Source organism: Nerophis lumbriciformis, linkage group LG29 (assembly GCF_033978685.3).
Source record: "Nerophis lumbriciformis linkage group LG29, RoL_Nlum_v2.1, whole genome shotgun sequence".
Taxonomy (NCBI): domain Eukaryota; kingdom Metazoa; phylum Chordata; class Actinopteri; order Syngnathiformes; family Syngnathidae; genus Nerophis; species Nerophis lumbriciformis.
In genome coordinates this window covers 8,358,282-8,372,752 of record NC_084576.2, presented here as the reverse complement: position 1 = coordinate 8,372,752, position 14,471 = coordinate 8,358,282, and the positions used below count along the sequence as shown (strand labels likewise).

The 14,471-nt window shown below is 39.4% G+C and overlaps 1 protein-coding gene across 3 annotated transcripts in view; it reads left to right on the top strand.

The window, feature by feature from the left end:
• Positions 1-14,471, top strand: part of disp1 (dispatched homolog 1 (Drosophila)) — a 114,521-nt gene that overhangs the window by 12,507 nt on the left and 87,543 nt on the right. The window contains exons 1-2 of one of the 3 annotated variants that reach the window (XM_061925086.2): positions 7,203-7,469; positions 7,580-7,750. The exons of the other annotated variants lie outside the window; for them this stretch is intronic. The gene's annotated coding sequence lies outside the window, so the exon portion shown is untranslated. Of the gene's footprint in view, positions 1-7,202; positions 7,470-7,579; positions 7,751-14,471 lie in introns of those variants that run through there. 3 annotated transcript variants of the gene reach the window in all.

The following is a 14,471-nucleotide window of genomic DNA, read 5'->3' as shown; positions in this document are numbered from 1 at the left end:
ATGCACACTTTGTTTGTTTTGGTCTGTCAGACAGACCTTCAAAGTGCCTGCCTTACTGGTGACGTGTCACTCCGTTCCACCAATCAGATGCAGTCACTGGTGACGTTGGACCAATCAAACAGAGCCAGGCGGTCACATGACCTGACTTAAACAAGTTGAAAAACGTATTGGGGTGTTGCCATTTAGTGGTCAATTGTACGGAATATGTACTGTATTGTGCAATCTACTAATAAAAGTTTCAATCAATCAATCAAAAGTGTGAAGGAAAAAAGACTACTTTTTAACCAACCGTACATCCCGTCAAAAGCCTAAAGACTGACTGCACAGTTCCTGTCTTCACAATAAAAGTGCCGCTCCATCGCGCCGCGCTTTCAAAATAAGAGTCTCCGAAAGCCAGCGCAAACAAGCTAGCAAGCTACGGAGTTTGCCGCCAATTTATTTCTTGTAAAGTGTATAAAAACGAATATGGAAGATGGACAAATAAGATACCAAAAACCAACCACTTTCATGTGGTATTAGACAGAAAGGAGGAACTTTTTTTCTCCTCCATTTGAAAACGTGGACGTTATAAGCAATACTGTCTGTTTACAATCAATGCAAGTCATCAGAATCAGGTAATACACCAACTTATATTCTTGTCTTCATGAAAGAAAGGAATCTATATGTGTTAAACATGCATGTATATTCATTAAAACACCTTTAACATGTAAACAAAAACGGCAAAATAAATAAATATAAATTATATACTGTATATATCAATGTATGTATATATATGTGTATATATATATATATATATATGTGTGTGTGTATGTGTATATATATATATGTATATATATATATATATATGTGTGTGTGTGTGTGTGTGTGTGTATGTATATATATATATATATATATATATATATATATATATATATATATATATGTGTGTATGTTACTCATCAGTTACTCAGTACTTGAGTAGTTTTTTCACAATATACTTTTTACTTTTACTCAAGTAAATATTTGCGTGACTACTCCTTACTTTTACTTGAGTAATAAATCTCTAAAGTAACAGTACTCTTACTTGAGTACAATTTCTGGCTACTCTACCCACCTCTGCTAATAATGTTGTTGTATGCACAACGGCTATAAACGAACATTTGAAAAGAAAACACCCGACAGCGTTCTTGCCATCACCATCAACTAGTCAATCGTCCGCGTGAGTATACGTTGTCATCATTACACAAAAACATGAATGTGTCATTTGTATCTGCGTTGTAAATTCATAAACTAAAACACTGTTTCGCTCTGAGAGGCGCGTTTGGCGTGCCTGTTCAGTGTTTACAAAGATGCGCTCCTCTTTAACGCTAACGTTAATTAGTTGTGCAAATACCTTTTACAACATTAACAGTTACATATACTATGTACAAACCAACAATTAACTTTCACTTTAATCATACTATCATTGTTGTGTTATTAAGCAAAATAAGCAATACTTTTACTTTTGTTGAAATGTTTACACTGTTACAGAATATTTCGTTTTGCACTTTTTTGTATTGGATGTTTATTTTTATTTTTGCACATTTTAGCAAATAAGCAATACTTTTACTTTTGAAATGCTTATACTATTGCAGAATATTAAGATTGCACTGGATGTTTACTTTTATATTTGCACATTAAAAAGCAAATAAGCTACTTTTAATTTTGTTAAAAGTTTTAAATGTTTACATTGTTACAGAATATTTTGTCATGTTGTTGTCAATGTTGACTGAGTGGCCATACTTTTTTTTTTTGTAAATACAAGCCATGCCTTTTGAAAAAACTGGCCTACATTTATTTTTTCATCTTCATTTTAAATAAAAAAAATAATCGGTAAAAGGAAAAATAATCTATAGATTAATCGAAAAAATAATCTATAGATTAACCGATTAATCGAAAAAATAATCTATAGATTAATCGATAGAAAAATAATCGTTTGCTGCAGCCTTACAATGCTGACACACCAACAGTTGTTACTAGGGATGTCCGATAATGGCTTTTTTGCCGATATTTCGATATTGTCCAACTCTTCGTTACCGATACCGATATCAACCGATACCGATATATACAGTTGTGAAATTACCACATTATTATGCCTAATTTTGTTGTGATGCCCCGCTGGATGCATTAAACAATGTAACAAGGTTTTCCAAAATAAATCAACTCAAGTTATGGAAAAAAATGCCAACATGGCACTGCCATATTTATTATTGAAGTCACAAAGTGCATAATTTTTTTTAACATGCCTCAAAACAGCAGCTTGGAATTTGGGACATGTTGTCCCTGAGAGAGCATGAGGAGGTTGAGGTGGGCGGGATTGGGGGGGGGCAGGGTTGAGGTAGGGGGGTAGGGGGTTGCGGGGGGTGTATATTGTAGCGTCCCGCAAGAGTTAGTGCTGCAAGGGATTCTGGGTATTTATTCTGTTGTGTTTATGTTGTGTTACGGTGCGGATGTTCTCCCGAAATGTGTTTGTCATTGTTGTTTGGTGTGGGTTCACAGTGTGGCGCAAATTTGTAACAGTGTTAAAGTTGTTTATACGGCCACCCTCAGTGTGACCTGTATGGGTTGACCAAAGCGCAAATTTGTAACAGTGTTAAAGTTGTTTATACGGCCACCCTCAGTGTGACCTGTATGGGTTGACCAAGTATGCCTTGCATCCACTTGTGTGTATGAAAAGCTGTAGATATTATGTGACTGGGCCGGTACACAAAGGCAGTGCCTTTAAGGTATATAGGCGCTCTGTACCTCTCCCTACGTCCGTGTACACAGCGCCGTTTTAAAAAGTCAGAAATTAAACTTTTTGAAACTGATACCGATAAATTTGAAACCGATACTGATAATATCCGATATTACATTTAAAAGCATTTATCGGCCGATAATATCGGCAGTCCGATATTATCGGACATCTCTAGTTGTTACTCTAATATCCTCTCAATAACTCTTATTAATATTAACCTCTAAAGGCTTAGTTATTTTATGGTAATATCTATTGTAACAGGATTCCATCTACACTTCTAAAACCTATTTCTTCTCTTGTTTCAAGGTAGGTTCACAGCTCGCTAATTTAGCTAGGGCGTCTGTTCCTGCTTACTCTCGGTAAGTTTATCCTCGTCCAAATACTTGATGACGATACTCGATAACGACAAGAAACGCAGTTCATTTGCTGTAAAGGCAGTGATTGTTATCAAATTAAGACAATGTTTTCAGACTGTGTATGAGGTACACAATTCGCTGTCAGCTAGTAAACCGGGGGACTAAACAAAAATACAATGTTAGCCAGAGGTGATCGGCATTAGTGATCACAACTAGAAGGCAATAATCGGCAATGTCGATTACGTACTGCATACGTTTTCATGAATACTGGCCGATACTGATCGGCAGCTGATGGCTCGGCAAACCACTAATTTACAACTAATACAAGACTGTTTGTTTTGATTAATACTGTTCCATAAATGGTAAATATTGTGCAGTTTTTCAATATTCTGTCTTCTTCCACCCTCTCATAGCTGTGAAAGTCTGTCCTGGAATTGTGTTTCTCTTTAGCATTAGCATGCTAATACTCTTGCAATAGCTTCTCAACATCATATGAATGTAGCAAGCAGCTTTTGAGCCTCTAAAAACGGTTACAAAACATGGAAACTGCAGAGTAACTGGGTCAGAGGCGTCTGACTTGGGAAAAATGTTATTAGCTTCAACAGCACAGCATTATTTGAACCTTAATTTACCCAGAAATATCCTATTGAGATTAGGAATCTGTCCCAGTGTGGGTGACACAACGGCAGCGACTAGGCTGGCTGAATTCATACCAAGTTGCTTTACAATCTGAGCCACGCCAAGATAAGTTTGTTGTCTTTCCCGCTGCGTGCTTAAGTCGCATGCCATGTTAGCATTGCCTTTTGTGTGAAGATCATTCATAGCGTATCCACCACATTGGTGTTTTAGGTTGATTGGCTGTGAGAGAAAGTGATTTTGTACGAGTACTACAACCTTGTAGTGGTGGAAACACAAAGTTCTCTGTGTTACCTCAACACACACCTTTTGTTTCATTTCATTTCCTTCATCAGCATTTAGGCAACATTAGGTTTAGTCCAAGGGTGCAGAACATTTGGGTTGGACGTCAAATGAGCCAAATGCAAAGCGACATGCACCAAAACTTGAAGGTCAGGCTGCAGCAAAGAACATGTGTTTGTGGGAGGAAAGGCCCTATTGCCCCCTCAGCCAGTCAACATTCCTGTGTTTGTACAACACATCCTAATGAGGCTGGGCTCTGTGGGGGGAACATGCCGTGTCTTTGGGGATTTATCTAACGAGCGAAACAAGCAAGGGAAGATGCTATTAAGTAACCAGCTCACCTACGCTCTCACTCTCTCACAAACGTAATGCACGACGGTCAAGGGAAGGGAAGTCAAGCACTTGGATCTCGGAAATCTACTTTTTCAGGGTTAGGGAATACACACTCAGGCTGGTCATACATGTTGCTTTTACTCTGGAAGTACAACTTCTGTACCGCATTTAAAGGGTTATAGTTAGTTCAGATCATACTTGCCAACCTTGAGACCTCCGATTTCGGGAGGTGGGGGGAGGGGGGAGGGGTGGGCAACCAAGATTTGCAACTAATCGCCGGACTCAGGCAGGAAAGGTGCAACAAAGCATATTTCTTCATCTTACTCGTTGTCGGCGTCGCCATGGCTGTATCTTCCTCGTTCTTCTGCTTCTCTCCTTGTTGTGTGCGCAGTTGTGCACTGCACTCTCTAAAAGCCGTATATGTTATTGATGTTATAGATGGCAGTATTGTCCTGTTTAAGAGTGTCACAACATTGCTGTTTACGGCAGACGAACTGCTTTACGGTAGACAAAAACGTGGCTGCTGTTGTTGTGTGTTGTTACCGCGCTGGGAGGACGTTAATGAAACTGCCTAACAATAAACCCACATAAGAAACCAAGAACTCGCCCTCGATCATTCTACAGTTATAATGTGATTGGGCAGGCACACTGTTTATACCGTGGGAAAGCGGACTCAGGTCCGCATGGAGCTGGAGGGGGCGTGGCCTCCAGCTCCGCCTGAATTTCGGGAGATTTTCGGGAGAAAATTTGTCCCGGGAGGTTTTCGGGAGAGGCGCTGAATTTCGGGAGTCTCCCGGAAAATCCGGGAGGGTTGGCAAGTATGGTTCAGATACCAATCAATCTTAATATGGCTTATGTCCGAAAGAAACCTAAATATAGGGTTTATTCTGTTCAAATACCATCTTATTGTTTGAAATGATATTTCTTCCTGACATTTAAACTAAACTGTCCAAGCCAAATATGCAGTGTTCCACCTGTGGCTGGTATTTGAACAAATTCAACACAATAGCCAGAAGAGACAGTCAGGATGTAAAAGGTCACTTTTCCAAGACATTCCAATGATTCTTCTGTGTCTTGGAAGTCTGTCCTACCTGAAGCACATTTATTTGTTTTCTCCCTTTGTGCGTCTTCAATTTCCTTGAGAAAGCGCCTTCCTTCCTTAGGAAATGTAAAAGTCAGACTACCATATTTCATCAGGATACACTCTGACAAGTCTATTGACTACATGGGGTGGCACTAATACACAACACCTGTTTCTTTGTGGTATCCACCAATATACCCGATATACAAATGCTGACAGCTGCAGTGCCCTTCAGCAAGACTCTGTGCTTGACTAATGCAAAAGACAGAGGACATTGGTTGTTTGGCCAGCGTGTCTGCTCTAACCGTCTAATCGCTAGCAGCAGAGAGGCGGGACCACGGCCTGTATTGTTTCTCTAAAGCTTTTTGAAGAATACCAGGCACTAGCTGTCATTCTAAGTCAGAGAACCACACATTATTAGGCATGGTTTCAACGAGGAGCAGAAAGCAGATAAGAAGTGATGGTCTTTAAGATGTACCGACAAGACTCATGTGTCTGTTTACTGCTCTTCATCATGCCAGAGATCCCCAAACCTTAGTGAAACTATCTTAACCCTTAAAGTTCCGATGGCCTGCCATTGATGTTTTTTTCACCATGAACCAGGGTTTTACATTGCACCCTACTTATGTACCAAGTAGGAATTCAAAATATCCATCCATCCATTTTCTGCTGCTTGTCCCTCTCTGGTTCACGGGGCTGGCTGGATCCTATCCCAGCTGCATTCGGGTGGAAGGCGGGGTTCACCCTGGACAAGTATCCATCCCATGGCAGGGCCAACACAGGTAAACAGACAACATTCACACACCAATTACGCCAATTTAGTGTTATCGTTTAAAAAAAATCTGATACAGATACATTTCTGCTCCTCAAGACTGATAACATATTTATATTTATTTTTAAAATTTTGATTTGTGTACATCTGGAAGTAAGAAATATTTTTTTAAAAAGTGGACATGAAAAACTACCTTTAGATTTGTCTTATTAATGACGTCCCTACTACAGTACATACAGTAGGGCTAGAATAGAATAGATCTTTGTCATTGTACATTGTACACCGAAATTGCAAGCAAACCCATTTAGTGCAAATTCACAGATGAAACATAAAAAACATAAGAGCATCGGTACTAAGATAAAAATATAAAAATATATAAATAAACATAACATATCAAGCACACAGCTCAATTGCACAGTCATTCTTTTTTATGCCTTGATTGTGTTCAGCAACACTATTGCTCTCGGGTAGAAAGTGTTCTGGAACCTGTTTGTCCCGCATTTTATTGTCCTGTATCTCCTGCCCAAGGGCAGCAGTTCAAAAAGTTTATGTCCAGGGTGAGATGGGTCCCTTATGCTGTTTTGGGCCTTTTTGAGGCACCTCGCACTGTACAGTTCATCTAGTTCACACATCCATACATGAGTAGTGAAGCTAGTGTCCTTATTTTCATTTGCCGTGTGAGCAGTAGTGTGGCGATCACGTGGTATTTTCCTGGCAATCATACATTCATCAAATATCGACCGGGGTCAGTGTCTTCAACGATGGTGAACGTACTTTCGCTCTTGTGTCGTTTCTGGCTACGGTATTTGCATTTTTTGGAAGCAGCGGTGGTGTGAACAGCCCGGGACTTTCATTTGCAGCTGGTTTTGGGTAGCATCTTTGGTGGCGAAGGCGTCTACATTGGTTTTTGGAGGACCGTCATGGCAATGCTGGCAGTTCGGGTGGCATTTATTTTTCCTCCTCGCAGTGTGTTTGCAGGGCATTTGGTGCGGGTGGAACGTCTTCCTCTGAAGGAGTTAAGAAGTGCCACACTATGAATGTTTGTTTACATTGTCAGCTCAGGGGAAATTTACGACTTCCTACCAGGTAGGGGTGTTTGATTTGTTTACCCCAAACCACCGACAGCACAGTACAGGTCATTTTGCCGACTTGGAGCATTTCATTGTATTTTATTGGTTCTTGTAACTATTTTTAAATCTATCGGCTCTATTGGTGTTACGTACGATTGGGGAAGGAGACGACACCACGAGGAAGGTCAGGTTAACAGGTTTATTTAAACCTTTGAAGAGTGTGTGGGATGTGTACGCTACTCTAAGTGTGTGGTGCCAGAGGATGTGTAGAATTAATAATGTAAATGTTACCAGGGTTGTTGTAAGTGCGTGTTGGATGAATCCTTCGTCAGTCCAGAGGGGCGAGGCAAAGAGGTAATCCATGGACAGGCAGGTGGTCGGGGGCAGGAGTGAAGCGACAGGGTCCGTGTCCAAGCAGAGGTCGAGGATCGAGGGAAGCAGTCCGGAATCCAATGGGAAGCCGAGGTACACAACTCGAACACGGGGGAAACAGGTAGGACTTTGTGGAGGACACAAAGGACATGAGACAAGGGAAACTAGGAAGACCAGGAGATTGCAAGTACGCGGGAGGGGAAGCCATAGACAGAATGCTTACTACAAAGAGTCGGCTACGTTCCGGCGTCAGCTCCCTGGGTCTGCTGGTCTTTGTGCTGCTTGTCTTGATTAGACCCAGGTGTGCGGATTGAAGATTGCCTGCAGCTTTGCCGTTGCGTGGGCATGAAGCGTGTGTGTCCTGGCGTGCTGCCAGCAGAGTTGCTGGCAGACCAGGTTGCAGAAGAAAAGAGGGTTCGGGCCCGCGCCGTGACAATTGGTGTGACATCATTATTCCTAATATTGGCTCGATAATTATTTAACTGATAATAATCAGCTGACAATGTGGCCCCCGAGTACCAAAGCTTATTTTGCTGAGATTTGACTGATATACTGCATTCTAGGATACGGTTGTAAATCCAAGCTTTGTGAAGTCAAATGTTAGAATAGTCACAAACACAACCATTAATTTGAAGCCCGGCAGTATTTCAACAGAAGATTAAAATCCGACAAACAAGGTCCTGTTACGTTGTGATCCAATGAATGCACATGAATATGTCACTATGTTGCATTTCAGACAACTTGCCCCCAAATTTTTTAAGCCATCCACATAGCTTACAAACTAACTTTTCAAGACTTCCATTAGACTTCATATTAGTGTTGTAACGATACCAATATTTTAGTACCAGTACTGGTACTAAAATTATTTAGATACTTTTCAGTACTTTTCGGTACTTTTCTAAATAAAGGGGACCACAAAAAAAATGCATTATTGGCTTTATTTTACAAAAAATCTTAGGGTACATTAAACTTATTACAGTTAAGTCCTTAAATAAAATAGTGAACATACTAGACAACTTGTCTTTTAGTAGTAGGTAAACAAACAAAGGCTCCTAATTAGTCTGCTGACGTATGCAGTAACATATTGTGTCATTTATCATTCTATTATTTTGTCAACATTATTAAGGACAAGTGGTAGAAAATTACATTTTAATCTCCTTGTTCATATAGTGTTAATATCTGCTTACTTTATCTTTTAACATGTTCTGTCTACATATTTGGATCGGATCGGCTGCCGATATTTGCCAAAAATTGCGTATCGGCAAGGCATGGGAAAATGCAGATCCAGATCCAGTTTAAAAAAAAACTCCGGTCCGTGTTTTCCAAAGCACCGATTTAAATAATACATTCCACTTTTCTGCTGCTCCCTAATTTCCGTTCCGCATTTTCCAGCACACCTTCAACACATCCACAGGTCTGTGGATTCTCACGCAGTTGCTTTTAGCTGCTGGCATTACACGACAGGCTCTTCTCACTCTTTCCTGTGTCTCCCTCTCACAGACAGACAAGCGCACCTTCTTACACACGTCACATACTGTCACGTCATACGTCACATACGTATACGTCCTCCCCGAGCAGAGAGGTAGCAGCATGGCTAACGTTAGCTGTGATGCTAGCGCAGCCGTGTGACCAACGTTCCCTCTAAGGTGCGCGCTTGTGCAATTGCAAACTGCTCAAGCGTCCACTGCGCATAGCAATTATATGCCATGCACAAAATCAAATAAAAAAATAAGCGCATCATTTTCGACACACGGACACGACAGAGAAAACAGTTTTCGTCATCATTGTTCAAATATTATAACGTCTGTCGAGACGCTTATCTCCGTTCGGTGCCACACGTCCACACCATCAAAATGCCGAGGCAAAAATTTCCAGATCAACACCGTATGAAAAAATTAGTGATTTTTTTAGTTGTGATTTCCTTCTCTGCATGAAAGTTTAAAAGTAGCATATATTAATGCAGTATGAAGAAGAATGTTTTAATGTAGGCATGCAAGCCTTGAAAGAAAATTTTGAAAATCAAGACTACATTTCCTGCAAATGGGTGCATTTCTACCCTATATTTTAACTTTAGATTTATTCTCATATCAAACTCTTTTGTCTGTCTTTTTGACACTTACATCCGACGCCCCCCTCCACACCCTGGATTATAAATAATGTAAATAATTCAATGTGATTATCTTGTGTAATGACTGTATTATGATGATAGTATATATCTGATAGTATATATCTGTATCATGAATCAATTTAAGTGGACCCCGACTTAAACAAGTTGAAAAACTTATTCGGGTGTTACCATTTAGTGGTCAATTGTACGGAATATGTACTTCACTGTGCAACCTACTAATAAAAGTCTCAATCAATCAATCAAAACACAGAATCATCATACTGCTTTGATTATATGCATCAAGTGTTCATTCAAGGCTAAGGCAAAATATCGAGATATATGTCGTGTATCGCAATATGGCCTTAAAATATTGCAATATTAAAAAAAGGCCATATCGCCCAGCCCTAGTTTCAATGATGCCATTTCTGTTTGTCATGTATAATTTTGTCTATTTTGTGTTTATCCTTGAATAAACAGGTCAGTTTCTTGTTACCAACCATTGTGTATTATTCAAACTCCCCTAATTCAGCTGGCTAGTTGTTATCAAGAGTACTAAAACCCTTTTCAACATGATTCTGACAACTAAGTAGGCTAAATAACTTTAAACTTTAATACATGCTCGGATAGGCCAGTATCGGTCAGTATCGGTATCGGTCAGTATCGGTTTCGGATCGGAAATGCAAAAACAATATCGGTATCGGATCGGAAGTGCAAAAACCTGGATCGGGACATCCCTAGTCTACACTTCTGTTAAAATGTAATAATCACTTATTCTTCTGTTTGATACTTTACATTAGTTTTGAATGATACCACAAATTTGGGTATCAATCCGATACCAAGTAGTTACAGGATCATACATTGATCATATTCAAAGTCCTCATGTGTCCAGGGACATATTTCTTGAGTTTATACACATAATATGCATTTTAAAAAAACGAAAGAAGATGTTTGTCATGTCTGTGTAATCATGTTTTGTTTTAAGTCATGTTTTGTTTAGTTATAGGACTCTTTAGTTTCTGTCTTTTCACTCCCTTGTCTTGTTTCCATGATTACCCCATTAGTTTCACCTGTTCCACGTTTGGACTCATTGTGCACTCTTGATTGTCACCATAGCAACCCATTAGTTTTCACCTGTCACGTCACGCACCTGTTTCACGTCTTGAGTCACGCACCTGTTTTCGTTAATCATGTCTGTAGTATTTAAGTTCAGTGTTTTTCAGTTTGTCTTTCTGACGACCTCACCACATTTATGCTCTGTCCATTCCTCTAAAATCCTGCTTCATGTCCCTTGTCAAAGTAAGTTTTTGTTCCATGTTTATAGTCTTTTTGTTTTTCATAGTTTGTTCTCCGCCACTGTGCGTGCTTTTCATTTGTACTTTTTGCTATAGTCTTTTGGTTTCATAGTTTATTCTCCGCCACTGTGCGCGCTTTCGTTTATTCCTTTTTTTTGATAAATATAAATAAATCATGTACCTTCATTCCCGTCTCGCCCGAGCCAACTTTCCGTTGCATCCCGGAAAAGCACACACCCAAGACCAAGTCATGACAATGTTGTGATGCCAAAAAATATCGACGTAATCATAGTAGTATCGACTCGATACGTGCCTGTACTTGATATCATTACAGTGGATGTTAGGTATAGATCCACCAATGGCGTTTGTTTACATTTTGATGGCGGTGAGCTACGGTGTGCAGTGAAGCATGTTTAGCTATTCCTCGTCCTGCAGGGATGATACTTGTAAGAAACTTACTTTATTTGTCGCCATGGAGGCGAGGATTAGTGATTTAGAAGTAACTAAAACATTTAGGCGGATGGACGTTAGCCGCTAGCTAGCTAGCCATGTCTTAAAGCATCTCTTCCTGTGGCCATTAGTTTTCAAGCCAAAATGCGTCCGTTCTCCCTTTTCTGTCGACACACTGTGTCTGCTTGTAAGTACTCCGTGATTTTGGGCTACCGAACATGCTCCTCTGCTCGTAAAACCAGCAATGTCACGACGTGACTTCAACGCGGGTGCGGGACCCATACATTTCAGAGACTGTATAGTACCGAAAATGATTAATTAGTATCGCGGCACTATACTAATACCGGTATACCGTACAACCCTACTTCATATACTCTAAAACCTGCATTATTTTAACATTAAAATACACAATTAACCTATGCTGTTGAGAACCTACTTTATTTACTGTATATCCTATTGTACCGTATTTTTCGGACTATAAGTCACAGTTTTTTTCATAGTTTGGCCTGGCTCCAGTGCGACTTATATATGTTTTTTTCTTTTTTTATTATGCATTTCCGGCAGGTGCGACTTATACTCCGGTGCGACTTATACTCCGAAAAATACGGTATTTAAGATATAATGTACATGCTGGTGATTTGTGGTACTCAGGCAAAATCTGGGACCTCAGTTACTAAATCCCATGCCATCTTATTTGTCTCCTGTGTGCTAGTATGACAATAAATGAGTACTTAAATATCAATGTACTAAATGACACTATTAAATCCACGATGCACTGAGACTGGAGTAAGTGAACTGCAAAGTGGCGAGGGAACACTGTAAATAAATAGCTAGTTTGCGCTTAGCCTTTTTTCCATGAACACCCTAACTGCTGTTACACACTTCTATCATTTTCCTCAGATATGCATATTCTCCACATATTATTATCAACTGTAAGTTCGGTTAGCATGGATTTATTAGATACTTCAAGCTACACAATAAACCTTTACGGACACCTCAAACAACCAAATGGAAAACTGTTTGCCCTGCCTCTTGTAAGACAATATTCAATAACTTTTGTGTACCATAAAGTACACCAGCCCCTTTTTCTGATATATGTAGCTCAGGCCAGTTGCATTCAATCCCAGTGATGACTGATACATCACATAGTCAATGAAATTGTAAAAACACAGACATGCTGGTGGACGGGTAGGCTTTTGTCGTTAAGCATATACAAGCTGTCCAGGAAGTACACGGTGCTTCTTTACCCTGACGTTATGGCGTAAGCAGCAGATTTAAGCGCAAAGCAACCATTATACTTGCTCATTGGGACCATGGACAGTCTGATGGTTAATCTTCTTGATTGACTGCTAAGGGTTGACTGTTCTGGCATAAGCTTTTGCTTTGTGTTTTCAAGTATATTTACTAATGACACTTTCTGTGGTGTTGGCAGATCCCCAGTCCTCATTATATGGTCTCTGTGGTGTGCACTACATAATTACAGATGACAGGGACAGGATGTTCACAGATTTAAACAAAAACAGGTCTGTGAGGGGTTTAGTTGGGGTTCTTTAATGTATTACGCACATGTTTCCAGACCTTCTTGTGAATCAATAAACTTTTTCTCTTCAACTTTACTCTCCCACCATTTTCCTAAATTCTAAGTTTAATCACAAATATTTACAGAGGGAGTTAGGAAGAAGCTTGCTCTTTGCTGTCACCCAACTGCAGATGTTTGAAAATGCTTTATTTTTCTCCTTCTAAAAGTCTCACTTCCATCACTCTTGTTGCTGATAGAAGACAATTGGAAGACTTTGCGTGTTCTTTGCCTGTTCAGTTGAAAAGGTTGGTGGATAATGGATATATTTAGGCCAGGGCCAATAATATATTTAGCTGGACGATGTATTGTACCACAAATTATTGCTGATAACTAGGGAATCTGTGCCCCCCTTCTCCACGAAGGAGAGGGGGGCAGAACAGAAAAGAAACGGCAGATCAACTGGTCTAAAAGGGGGGTCTTTTTAAAGGCTAGAGTATACAAATGAGTTTTAAGATGGGACTTAAATGCTTCTACAGAGGTAGCATCTCTAACTGTTACCGGGAGGACATTCCAGAGTACTGGAGCCCCAATAGAAAACGCTCTATAGCCCGCATACTTTTTTTGGGCTCTGGGAATCACTAATAAGCCGGAGTTCTTTGAACGCAGATTTCTTGCCGGGACATATGGTACAATACAATCAGCAAGATAGGATGGAGCTCGACCGTGTAGTATTTTATACGTAAGTAGTAAAACCTTAAAGTCACATCTTAAGTGCACAGGAAGCCAGTGCAGGTGAGCCAGTATAGGCGTAATGTGATCAAACTTTCTTGATCTTGTCAAAAGTCTAGCAGCCGCATTTTGTACCAGCTGTAATCTTTTAATGCTAGACATAGGGAGACCCCAAAATAATACCTTACAGTAATTAAGACAAGACGTAACGAACGCATGAATAATGATCTCAGCGTTGCTAGTGGACAAAATGGAACACATTTTAGCGATATTACGGAGATAACGGATGCTGTTTTAGTAACACTCTTGATGTGTGACTCAAACGAGAGAGTTGTGTAAATATATATATATATATATATATATATATATATATATATATACACACATATATATAAATATATATATATATATATATATATATATATATATATATATATATATATATATATATATATATATATATATATATATATATACCGAAAATGAACCGAACTGTGACCTCTAAACGGAGGTATGTACCGAACCAAAATTTTTGTGTACTGTAACATATAGCATATATATATACAGTACAGTAAGAAAACAACAAAATATAAATTTTTTGGTTATTTATTTACCAAATTTGTAAACAATGGCTTTATCCTTTTAACATTGGGAACACTATAATAATTCTGCCCACGTTAATCAACATTAAACAGCCTCAAGTTGTTGCTCAGATTA